The sequence below is a fragment of the Lynx rufus genome, unplaced genomic scaffold, assembly GCF_022079265.1.
Source record: "Lynx rufus isolate CCGP_SWC_20201006 ecotype Redwood Valley unplaced genomic scaffold, mLynRuf1.p SCAF_17, whole genome shotgun sequence".
Lineage (NCBI taxonomy): Eukaryota > Metazoa > Chordata > Mammalia > Carnivora > Felidae > Lynx > Lynx rufus.
Genome location: NW_025814831.1, coordinates 29,384,878 through 29,397,403, shown reverse-complemented (window position 1 = coordinate 29,397,403; position 12,526 = coordinate 29,384,878). Strand labels below are relative to the sequence as shown.

At 40.5% G+C, this 12,526-nt stretch overlaps 1 protein-coding gene across 4 annotated transcripts in view; it reads left to right on the top strand.

Annotated features, from left to right (window-relative positions):
* Positions 1–289: 289 nt before the first annotated feature.
* Positions 290–12,526, top strand: part of ZNF410 (zinc finger protein 410) — a 50,516-nt gene continuing 38,279 nt past the window's right edge. For 2 of the 4 annotated variants that reach the window (XM_047079377.1, XM_047079375.1), the window contains exon 1: positions 293–527. The gene's annotated coding sequence lies outside the window, so the exon portion shown is untranslated. Of the gene's footprint in view, positions 528–12,526 lie in introns of all 4 variants that reach the window. The other 2 variants (XM_047079378.1, XM_047079379.1) reach the window with 2 other exon arrangements.

Below are 12,526 nucleotides of genomic sequence, written 5' to 3'. Positions count from 1 at the left end.
CAATTCTTACCCCGTCCCGTATGCCATGCAGAATCTGATTCTGCAAGTTCCCTTCTCAGTCAGTGAAGCTTTGAGATCCTCTTCACTGATAAATATTTAAGTAGGGCTCTCTAATTCGCTTGCCTCCGTCGTAACTAGTTCTGGTCTCAGCTGACAGGAAAAACTACCCCTTCTGTTGCTGCAAGGAAGCAGTGACGTCACGGCTGGCACGAACTGACCCCATTTCTCGGGTTTCGTAGACCACGGGGCCCCAATGTCGGGAATGAATAGGAAACGAGAGACCTCCTGGCGTCCGGGGGCTCAGCCCGGCGCGGATAGCCCGGCCCCAGCCCTCCATCAACGCCTTGGGGGGACCCCCACGCGGGGCGGCAGCTGTCCAGCCTGGGGCAGCAAGTGGGTGTGAGCCTTGGGGGCCGGCCAAACTTCCTGTCCCGCGCTGCCGCTGCTTCCGGCGGGAGCCGGAAGACGCTGTGTGTGGACGGAATTCGGGACCGACTGACGGCTAGCAGGCTGCCCGGGACGGGGAGGTGAGCTCCGGGCTGGGCCAGGCCACAGCGGCACAGCTAGGTGGTCGCCGAGAGGGAGGGAGCCAGTACCGGTCCCTCGGGGGCTCGGGCCGAGTTCGACTCAGGAGAGGACAGGGAAACCGCCCCCCCCCCCCTTTGGGCACCCCTCCCTTATCTGGCGGGCCCGGGAGCGGCCGGTCTGAAGCCCTACGGCTTCGGCCCTTCCCCTCGAGGCGTTTTGGAGCCGGTGTTTCGGCTCATTTGCTTGGTTTTTGGGGGCCGGGGCTTGGGAACAAGACGGTCCTGAGAAAGCTAGAGTCAGCGAGTCCCTAGGGCGGGGGCTCCTGGACTGCACCCGCAGTCGAGCCCTGCCCACGGGCTTCGGGGCCTTACACTAAGGCCGTTGCGGTGGGGCAAAGAGGATGCCGAGGAGACTCTGCCTTCGGTATTTCAGCTCAGAGCTACCCCTTCTTTCATACGTCCACTTACTTTCTGGGTCTAGAAGGAAGGCTGCCGGCTCTGAGGGGCTTTGGCTGCTAGCTTCTCCTTCGCCTGTCATTTCAAGGCGAGGCTGTGGGCTGTGGGTGTTTACAGCCTTGTAGGCATTCCAAGGTTCAATTTCTCCTCCGACGTTTCTTCAGAGAAAATGCAGTTCGGCTGTTAAAGTTTATCCCACTTGCTCATGAGGCTTTGAAATGCATTTAGGCACCATTTGGAAGTTAAACATTACTAACTTGGGACTTAAGAATTTGTGCTTCTTCACTTTGGCGCATGGGTCAATGCAACATATTTGCGAAGTGAATAGAAGAAACATTTTTGAAATAAAGCCGGTGGCATTTTGTTGTTAGGGAGTGAGAAATTTCACCTGTTTTATCTTACTTAGTATGGACAGAGTAAAGTCAGCTAAACAGAAGATTTAGGTTCTAATTTTTAAAAATTCTGCATTTAAGTAGATGTCTGGTTTTTGGCAAGTTACTTAATCTCTACCTTTTTTCCCCCTTCTTTGTAAATGAAGAGGCTTACCTATTTATTCAGCGGGTATTTCCTGAATGCTTAGTTTGTGCAAAGCATAATACTCAGTTAATGAGAGTAGAATGAATAAGTTCAACCACTTTAACCAATGAGAAAGTTATACATGTAGACACCTAACAGCCTAGACAGGATAGAATCATTGCTAAAATGAGGTGAAATAGCGTGTTGTGACAACACTATGGAAAGGACAGATTTGTTTTCACTGGAGGGAAAGGATCAGAGTCTTAGTGGAGGATGGCATTTGAGTTGGATATTAAAATCTGGAAAGGAGGGGCTCCTGGGTGGCTCAGTGGGTTAAGCGTCAAGCTCTTGATTTTGACTCAGGTCACGATCTCCCTGTTCGAGGCATGGAGCCCCGTGTTAAGCTCTGTGCTGTCAGCGGGAAGCCTGCTTGGGATTCTCTCTCCACTGTCTCTGCCCCTTCCCACTGCTGACACTGTCTCTCTCAAAATAAATAAATAAGCATTTAAAAAAATGAAAAAAAAGTCTGGAAAGGATTTCAAAAAATCACAGCTGGATAGTGCTTATTATTGGTTGAAGAACTATTCTAAGCAAAGATATGGAGCACTGAAATAGGCTGGTGTGTTCATTCAGTAGCCAGTCCATGTGGGTTGGAGCAAAGGGTGAATTGAGGAAGATGGACGTGCTGTAACTGAAACAGTGTTTGAAGATAGATTGTAGGATATTTGAAATGCCATAGTTAGGGATTTGACTAATATTCTGAGGCACTGAATTTTGAGTGAGTCAAGCATTTCTGTGTTTTGGAAAGATAATTTGAGTGGCTGCATAAAAAGATAGATTGAAGAAGGGAATTTTGGGGCACCTAAACTACTCAGTCGGTTGACTCTTGGTTTTGGCTCAGGTCATGAGATGGTTGGTGGGAGTGAGTCCCACTGCTTGGGATTCTCTCTGTGTCGCTCCCCTGCTTGCTTTCTCTCTCTCTCTCTCTCTCTCTCTCTCTCTCTCAAAAATAAATAAATAAACTTAAAAAAAAAGGGGGGGGATTTTTAGGGTAGGATGACCAGTTAGTAGTTTCTTTTAATAGTGTAGTTGAAAGATAATGAAGCCTAAACAGGGCATTCCAGGGGGAATAAATTTGGGGGAATTAGAACTACTGGGGTTATTTAAATATTGAAGATGAGAGACATTGTTAAAGACCTAGAATTTATGGCTGAGTGGGAAGAAGATTGGGCAATAATTGAAATGGATAATACAGGAAGAAGAACAGGTTTGGTGGTAGAGATGATTATCTGGATTGTGAACATTGTTAGGTTTGAGGTGGATATCTGTGTGGAGATACCCAGCAAGCAGTTAGAAATGAAAATTTGGAGTTGAGGAGAGAGGTCAGGAATAGAGGCAAATATTTTGGTATTATATCCAGGTCATTCATTCATTTATTCAGTGCCTACTAGGTGCTTGCAGGGAAGTTTGTATAGAAGCCCTTTAATCTCATAGTAAAGACAGACTTGGAGTTTCACAGTATCAGAAATGACTCTTGGAGACCTAAATTCCTTATGAATTACATAAAGTACTTTGCCTGGCACTGTGCTAGGTAGTGGAATGTAAAGTTATAAACAAGACAGACTAGTTCCTGCCCTTGTTTATGGAGCTTACAATTTAGGAGAGTAACCAGACCAAAAAAAAAAAAAAAAAAAAAAAGGAATATTATATAAAAACAAAGGAATTAGAAATAGTAGAGATAGAGAACAAAGGTGGAAGTGTGGGGAATCTTCTTTGGATAAGGTGACCAGGCCAAGCCTTTGTAAATGAGTTGATAGTTAAACAGAGCCCAGAAAAGTGAAAAAGAGGTAACTAATGGAGAGGGAGGTAAAAGCATTCCAAGGCAGAGGAAAAGACGTGTGCACATCCCTCACATCAGAAAGAGCTTAATGTGTTGAAGGAACTAAGATGGTTGGAGCTTGGAGAGCAAGTAAGGGAGAGTGACTCTGGAGTGTGGTTGGAGGAACAGGAATGGATCACATAGGTTCTTACATGCCAGGATAAGGAGTTTAAATTTTATGTAGGTGCATTGGGAAGCTGAGTAAAGAGTTTCAAGCAGGTGAGTGATGTAATAGGAATCATTTTAATTTTTTTTAAACATTTGTATTTATTTTTGAGCAATAAGAGAGAGACGAGTGTGAGCAGGGGAGGGGCAGAGAGAGAGAGACACACAGAATCTGAAGCAGGCTCCAGGCTCTGAGCTGTCAGCACAGAGCCTGACTCGGGGCCCAAACCCACCCACCAACCATGAGATCATGACCTGAGCCAAAGTCGGATGCTTAACCGACTGAGCCACCCAGGTGCCCCTAAAAAGATATTTACTACTGGAAAGAGAATAGAATGGAAAGTAGGCAAGAGTAGAAGCAGGGAGACGAGTTAGGTGGCACTAACAGTAGTTTAGGGCAAGTGTTAATGGTGGCCTGAAATAGGGCGGTGGATAGAAGTAGGTGGATTTGTTATCTTAATGGGACTTGCAGCTGGACTAGGTATTGGGAGCAAAAGAAAGAAAGTAATAAAAATGATTCCTAAATGGGGTGCATGGTGGTCCTGTCTTAAGTGGAGGATTGTAGTGAGTGGGGCTGGCAGGGCATGATGGAAAACAGGCTTGAGAGAGAATTAATTTTAGACACATTAGAGATACCAAGTTTCAAACATTAAGTACAGGTACCAAGTAAGCAATTGTATATGCAGGTCTGCAGCTCAGGGACGTATCTGGGCTATAAATAAAAATTTTGGTGATTAGCACGCAGTGTTGTATTGAAGTGTTGAATTACTGTATCGTGTACCTGAAACTAATATTATGCTGTATGTTAACTAATTGGAGTTTAAATAAAAACTTTAAAAAATTTTGGAGACTATCATTTAAAGCCATGAACTTATGCTAAGAGGAGAGTGTAGCAAGAGAAGAGGTCCTGAATACTATCCTGAGGAATATTACTATTTAGAGGCTGCATGCAGGAAGAGTATAGAAGTTACCAAAGGAGGGACGCCTGGATGGCTCAGTCAGTTAAGCATTCAATTTTGGATCAGGTCATGATCTCAGTGAGCTTGAAGACCTACATCGGGCTTTGTACTGACAGTGCAGGACCTGCTTGGGATTCTCTCTCTGTCTCTCTGTCTCTCTCTCTCTCTCTCCATCTCTCTCTTTCTTGCTCTTTCTCTCAAAGAAAAAAAAAAGTTGCCAAAGGAAACTGGAGGAATGGCAATGACAATAAGAGTAAAATGAAGAACACGTATCTTTGAAGCAAAGACAGTAAGTGTTTGAGGAAGGAGACAGTGCTTCTAAGGGATAATACCAGTTATGGCTCTGATTGCTTCAGAAGTAACCAGTTTGCTTCAGAAGAGGAATTTATAACAAGGATGTGGGCAGCTCATAGGATCAAAGGAAATGATGAAGGCCTTGGCTTCATAAAGGACAGGAATCTGAGCAGCCCCAGGGGAGGCTGCTAGCTGCATTACCGGAATGAATGGGCTGCTGCAGCAGTTTTCAGCCCTTTGTTACTTCTTTTAGAATTCACGTTCTGAGGAAAAGTGGCTGATTTGTTCAGTGCAGGTCAAGTGTCCAACAGTTGGTCAGTGAAGGAAAGAACACCTTAATCTGCAGTCTCACCAAAGGTGTATCCAATGGGGGAGGGGTACATCCCCAAACTAATGTAGATCCTGTCACCTAAGCAGGGGAAATGAATGTAGGACAATTAAAAACAATAGTTGTTCATTGCAAAGGTCAAATAAGATTAGGACTGCAGAGTGTCCACTGGATTTGATAACATGAAGATCTTTGGTACCCTTTACAAGAGAAGTTTTGGTGAAGTCTTGGGATTGAATAGTGACTGGAGATGAGAAAGTGGAGACAAGTCTTTTGATAAATTTGGCTCTGAAGGTTTGCAGAGAAAGGGGGAAGTGACTAGAATAAAAATGAGAGCTGTGGAATAGAACACCTCAGCAGATCCTGGGAAGGAAAAGGGAAGGCCCCAGATAAATCCTGTATTGCTAAGATTCATTCTGGCTTCACACTTCTATGTTCCAATTTTTTTTTTCATTAGTACCTGTTACCACTTAACTATTAGAATTTAATCAACTTGCATAATATACTAGATATGAATATAAGAAGTTACCTGGCTTTTCTTTTCCTAGGACTACTATCTTATTAATTAATTAATTAATTAATTAATTATTTTGAGAGAGAGAGTGTGTGAGCATGAACTAAGGAGAAGGGCAGAGAGAGAGAGGGAGAGAGAGAGGGAGAAAGGCTCTATACTCAGGAGCCCAACGTGGGGCTTGATCCCACCACCCTAGGATCATGACCTGAACCGAAATCAAGAGTTGATGCTTAACTGACTGAGCCACCCAGGTGCCCCTATAACTACCGTTTTATACCAAAATTTAAACTACTCTTTTTTAAATTTTAATTTTTGGCCTTTGTAATTCCCTGCCATTGGTGGGATTTTTGATGTAGTATTTTTCAGCTTTAGTGAAACATCATTTGGGTCTATATCTGTGGTCAGACATAGGTAGAAATGGAGGGAGCCAAGAAGCAGATTGGTGACCAATCGGGAAGAACCATGGTGTTTCTTAATTTCTTCCCTTTTTTTTCTTACCCCTTCCCTCCCTTCTTTCTGAAACTGGGTCAAGGTCAAGGCATTTTCTACCTCCCTCAAATAAGTACAGTACTGATATTCCGGACTTTGTTTTCCTAGGGTAGAATCACATTACTTTTTAGAAGCTGACACAATGATGTTCTGTTTCCTTCTTGAGCAGAGTAGTAAAAGCCCCTGATCATCTTTCCCTTTGGAATGCACTCCCTTCTGTACGGCAGTCAGAACTGAGGCAAGAGACCTGTATCAGTTATGTTCCTCTGTTGCTTGTTTAGTTTATTTTGGCTTGGTTTTTCCTCCCAATATTTCTCTGTGTAGCCTGCATTGATTTTAGGCCATCTCCACCCTCTGGACACAGTGTTACCACTAACTAATTCCGGTCTTGTGTGAGGATTCGAGTAATTTCAGTTTCCCCAAGACTCTTATCAGTGATAATTGCTGACTTGTAATGTATATTTATAGCAGGTTTATATCTATGGTTTTATGTTTTATGGCTGAGTCTGTGTTTAACATATGTATTTGGGGCGCCTGGGTGGCTCAGTCGGTTAAGCGTCCGACTTCGGCTCAGGTCGTGATCTCGCGGTCCGTGAGTTCAAGCCCCGCGTCAGGCTCTGTGCTGACTGCTCAGAACCTGGAGCCTGTTTCGGATTCTGTGTCTCCCTCTCTCTCTGACCGTCCCCCATTCATGCTCTGTCTCTCTCTGTCTCAAAAATAAATAAACGTTAAAAAAAAAAATAAGTATTTTAGACTTTTGAAGATACTTTATAGTGTTTTTCAATCTGTGGGACATAATCTGTTAAGTAGTTTGTGAGATCACTTTAGTGGGTTTTATTTAAAAAAATTCAGAGTGCATGAGATTAACATAGGTTAGTATTGTTTCATGAAAATATGTTATTTGCATCTCAGCATGTGTTTCATTCTCTGAGGTATCATGGAAAATATATCTTACTGTGGGTTGCAGTCAAAATGTTTGAAAATCACTGCTTTATAGGAAATTTGGGCTCTGTAATAAAGGCAGATTTCTTAACCTTTTATACTATACAATGCATTTGATAGATTTACTTGTCTCTTAAGCAGTTATGCAGAGCTTTGTTTTTGAAGAGTTTTGTAAGTGTTTCTGTTGACTGATAGGTAAATAGTCCTAGGTAGATTTGTTTCATCTGTATTTCAGATGAGTTACTTAGGGCCAAGAAGTTGAGTAGGTCTCAACCAAAAAGTCAGAGGCAGAATTTAGATTTTTGCTTTAGAGACCTTGGATTTTTTTTTTTTTTAATAAACATCTCAGCTTCTTTATTTAACTTGTTTAGCTACTTAGTATTAATGAATAATTTGCTGGATGATGTTGAGTGTACTGTAGAAGAATGCAGTTTATCAGACTTCAGTTCTCAGGATTTGTTTATTTGGCTAAAAACAGAAGGAGAATTGTTTTCAGGATGGTCTAGATCATAGAGATCTCTTTTGTCTTAAATCTGCTTTGCTTTTGTTATGAGTTCTCTCATTACCAATTTACAGAAGTTTTCAGGCCTTCCTGTACTTTGCTTTGGTTCATTGCAAAGATGTCTATTGCCTGCATTCCTTTTAACCTTTAAGCTGACTATGGGATAGCATATTAACATATTCTGCTATTATTAACTATTAATATAATAGCAGTGGTAGGGCAGTGGATTTCTAAAAAATATAATTTGTGCTGGACCAAGATTGTTTTCTTTAAGCAGTCTAATGTGCTTTGATGGCCAAAAGGAGCAATGCACACAGTAAAATTCAGTTGTTGGCATGGGTAGAGGGAGAAAGGGTCTGACTATTATTTCATATTTATTAGACTTATCCCTGTGTTTCTGAGATCAGTTTGTTTTGTTGTGAACTCTATCCAGAACAAAGATGGCTTATTTATGACTTGTGAAAAATATGATTTGATGGGCCTATCCTTGGTTTGATGATGGTTAAATGTCATTATCTCCTTTGTTATTTAAAATGGGCTGAATTAGTAATTTTTCCAATATAAAAGGAAATAAGAATGTAAATTTTGCCTGTCTACCAGGTAAAGATACAAAATAAAAATGAGCAACTATTAGTGTTCACATTAAAGAATTTGGGAGATGGGTCACCTGTGTGGCTCAGTCAGTTGAGCATCCGACTCTTGATTTTGGCTCAGATCATGATCCCAGGGTTGTGGGTTGAGCCCCCATGACCGGCTCCGTGCTAAGTGTGGAGCCTGCTTGAGATTCTCTCTCTCTCTCTCTCTCTCTCTGACCCTCTCTTATGCTCGTGGGTGCATTCTCTCTCTCTCTCTCTCTCTCTCTCAAAAACAAATAGTAATAAAAATAAAGAATTTGGGGTGATGTATGTGACTACTTGGTATTGCATTTCTAGTATCTTAATTAATAAGAAAGCCTGGGAAGAAATCTCTTTGAGACCCATAATTACCTTGAAAATAGCTTCCTTTTGAGTAAGTGCAGTCCTATTCACTCCCGTGTCATGCAAATTGCATTAATAAAGGAATAACATTGCATTGAACACTATAGTGGCCCCCATACTGCCAAATTATTTTTATTATGATTACATTAAATATACTCAGACATAAAACTATGTAGTAATATTATCCCTCCTACATTGAAGATCCCAGTAGCTCTTTTTTTTTTCAAGTTTTCTTTTTTCTTTTTTTTGAGAGAGAGAGAGAGCATGAGCAGGGCAGGGGCAGAGAGCGCGAAGGAGAGAGAGAGAGAGAGAGAGAGAGAATCCTAAGCAGGTTCCGCATCACCAAGGCAGAGCCTGACACGGCGTTTGTGAGACCATGACCTGAACTGAAACCAAGAGTGGACAAAAACAAGAGTAGATGCTTAACCAGCTGAGCCACCCAGGTGCCCCTATAGATTTATTTTTAATTGATGAATAGTTGACATATAGTGTTAAATTAGTTTCAGGTGTACAACATAGTGATTTGACAGTTTGATACATTACCACAATTTGATAGACTATTCAGTAAGCCTAGTTACCCACCTGCCACCATACAAACTTATTACAATATTAGCAGTCTAATATGTTTTGATGACTCTAAGGAACTGTGTACTTAGTACAGTTTAGGTTGTTACGATTATATCAGTTGTTGCCATGGAGTTAGATCTTTATGAGTAAGTATACAAATGTAAACTACACCATAAAACAAAATTCAAAATACCATTCATATTGTATGGTAGAGATGTTGTTTTGCTGAAATGAAGTACTTAATGTTGAACTTAATAGTGGAAAGATTTAGCCTTGGATTCGGGAATATATTTCATCGGTTTCTACATGTACCTTTAGTAATACTAATCCAGAGAATATCATACAAGGTAGTATTTATAATGTCAAGACATTGTTAAGCAGCTTATGATAATGGGATCTCACATTTAACTAAAACTGACTAGAAGTCCTTGAATGACAGTTTTAATGAGGTTTTGTTTGATAACTGTAGAGTTAGAGTTGCCTTGTTCAAATGAAGATAAGATTTGCATTGCAAATGAGAAGATAACACAGAATGGGAAAAGGTTTGTGCAAATCATTTATCTGATAAGGAGCTTATATCTAGAATATATAAAGAACTCTTACAACTCAACAATAAAAAGACCAATCAATTTAAAAAATGAGCCAACAATCTAAGTAAGTATTTCTCCTAAAAAGATGTACAAATGGCCTATAAGCACATGAAGAGATGTTCAAAACCACTAGCTATCAGGTAATGCAGTTCAGAACCACAATGGGTTACCATTCACACCCATTAAGAGAGCTATAATAATGTGTTGGTGAGGATGTAGAGAAATCCACTGCTGGTGGGATTGTGAAATGGTGCAGACACTTTGGAAGACAGCCTGGTAATTCCTCACAAGGTTAAATAGAGTTGCCATGTGACCTGGCAATTCCACTTCTAGGTATATATCCAAAAGAGTAAAAATACATGTCCACACAAAAACTTGTACATCAATGTTCATGGCAGCTTTATTCATAATAGCCAAATTGTAGAAATAACCCAATGTCCATTAACTGTTACTTGGATAAATAAAATGTATATAGAATATTACTTGACAATAAAAAGAAATGCTGATACGTGCTACAACAGGGAGGAACCTTGGAATCATTATGCTAAGTGATAGCAGCCAAGCACAAAAGATCATATGTATAACTCCATTTATATGAAATGTCCAGAATAGGCAAATCCATACAGACAGAAATAGACTAGTGGTTGCCTAGGCCTGGTCAGGGGAAGGTTTGGAAGGAAATGAGGAGTGATTGCTAATGGGTACAGGAGTTTCTTTTTGGGGGTGATAAAGTTGTTATAAAATTGATTTTGTGGGGCACCTGGATGGTTCAATTGATTAAGCGTCCAAATTCGGCTTAATTTATGATCTTGTGGTTCGTGAGTTTGAGCCCTGCGCAGGGCTCTGTGCTGCTGACGGCTCAGAGCCTGGAGCCTGCTTTGGATTCTGTGTCTCCTTCTCTCTCTGCCCCTTCCCTGCTCATACTCTGTCTCTTTCTCTCTCTCAAAAATAAATAAACACTAAAAACATTTTAAAAATTGATTGTGGTTGTAGTTGCACAACTCTGTGAATATACTAAAAACAATTTAACCAAACTCTTTAAATGAGTGAATCGTATGGTATATAAATTATACCTCAGTGAAACTGTTACTTAAAGACTTACATTGCAGTTTTTGAAACCTGTTAAATGGATGATGGGAATTAAGAATAGAAACAGATTTAACTGCATATTTGCCATCACACTTTCAGCTAATAAACATAGCAGGTTGCTGTGTTAAAGATGAGATTCACACAGTACACTTGATTTGGTACTGAGTGCTCTAGTACAGATTCTTTTGAGGTCAGCCTGTCTGTTCTATGCTACTAGTCTCTCTTTAGTTCACAGTGTACATACAAACCACAAACTTGGGCACCAAACTTAGGCAGAACGTAATTATATATACCCTTTTGTTCTAGAAAATGCTTATGTTAATTTTTTTAAAGATTATCACTGAAATGAGGGACACCTGGGTGGCTCAGTCAGTTATGCATCTGACTCTTGGTTTTGGCTCAGGTCATGATCTCACAGTTCTTGGGATAGAGCCTGGCATCAAGCCCTTCCTTGGGCTCTGAGCTGACAGCACAGAGCCTGCTTGGGATTCTCTCTCTCTCTTTCTCTGCCCCTCCCCTGCTCACATGCACAGTTCTCTCTCTCTCTCTCTCTGTCTCTGTCTCTGTCTCTGTCTCAAAATAAACAAAACAGAAAGATTATCACTAAAATGAAGACACTAAAATAAAAAGATATCATGGATAGCCATGGACCCTTGAGAAATGGTGATCTAGAGGTGGCTCTTAAACTAGAAGAGAGGTGGTAGCTTCCCTCTTTAAATTGGTATTACAGCTTTGCCAAACTATCTAAGATCTAGTATATGATTTTTCTCTTGTTCAGTGCACATATTCATGAACTTCATTTTTTTTTTTCATTTCTCTTTAGGTAAAGGTACTAGAAATGCAGCTAGCACCATTCTTTTCTAAGAACCTTAACAAATATAAAGGAGAGTGAATAGTTGTCTAGTTTCCTAGAGATTTTACAATCCTGTAAACTCAAAGTTGGAGGAACCTTAAGGATAACTTAAACATTTGGTAATTTCTTGGCTTCTTGAGATGAGCTAGAATTGGGGAAAAGGAATTCTTAAATCCTGGTGTTCCAAGATCAGATGTAGATAGATGTAATCACCATTCATGCCAACCTGCTCTGTAGGTGTGAGTTCTGGTTCTGCAACTTCATAAGTGATGTACTGAGCCTTGGTTCCTTCTTCTGTGAAAAAGAGAGATGGATAAATCACATTGAACTATTATGTATAGTCATTGCATAAGAAAAAACACACGTGAAAGGAAAAGTCAGGAATTTATGATACTTGATTTTATGTGGGAAACTTAAATAAAAGGACACTTTCACTTACATCTTGTGAATTATTTTTTTACGATGAAAATGAGGATTTCTGGAAGCTAGCAAGGGGGAGGGGAAGGAACCAAAAGGACAATGAACAGAAATGAAAATTTATTCAGGTACTTCTATATGTTCTTTTTGTAGAGTAAGTCTGCCTTTTCTAACCTTCTAGTCAACCTTGGTATTCATTGAAAATTCCCATCCTGGGTACATTTTACGCTGTATGGTTAGTTTGTATATAGCAGTGTTCCCAATTTTAGCAACAATTGTACAAAATAAAGTGGACTCATTTGTCAAAATTCTGAAAAAAAATTAAGCTATAAGAAAATAAGAATTTTAATTATGGGGGAAAACAGCTGCATCGGGGTCCCAAGGGTACTACTTTTGGGAAACACTGTTCAAATTTTCACTGTGTAACTACTTTTAAAAAGATGGGGAAATTGAGAAAAGAAA